Source organism: Nestor notabilis, unplaced genomic scaffold, assembly GCF_000696875.1.
Source record: "Nestor notabilis isolate BGI_N333 unplaced genomic scaffold, ASM69687v1 scaffold20387, whole genome shotgun sequence".
Taxonomy (NCBI): Eukaryota; Metazoa; Chordata; class Aves; order Psittaciformes; family Psittacidae; genus Nestor; species Nestor notabilis.
Window position 1 is genome coordinate 19,088 of NW_009937273.1, and position 215 is coordinate 19,302.

Sequence of the window (215 nt, forward strand, 5' to 3'; positions counted from 1 at the left end):
CCGGTGTGGCCCGTTGCCCGGCCTGGGGACAGCCCCGCTGCTCTCCACAGCGGTGGGGTGACATGCAGCCCACAGGAGCGGATGGACACACAGACATGAGCCAAGCAGCACCAGCGCACCCCAAACATGCAGGGAGAGGGGCTGGCAGGGCTCTGCAGCTCTCGTCTCTCCTACGCCCCATCCCATCGGGGCTAGGCACCGATCGCTGTCCCTAT

The 215-nt window shown here is 67.0% G+C and overlaps 1 protein-coding gene across 1 annotated transcript in view; it reads right to left on the reverse strand.

The window, feature by feature from the left end:
• PLEKHA6 (pleckstrin homology domain containing, family A member 6) overlaps positions 1-215 on the reverse strand; it is a gene marked incomplete at its 5' end in the record, with an annotated part of 11,514 nt that overhangs the window by 3,302 nt on the left and 7,997 nt on the right. The gene's annotated exons all lie outside the window — the stretch shown is intronic.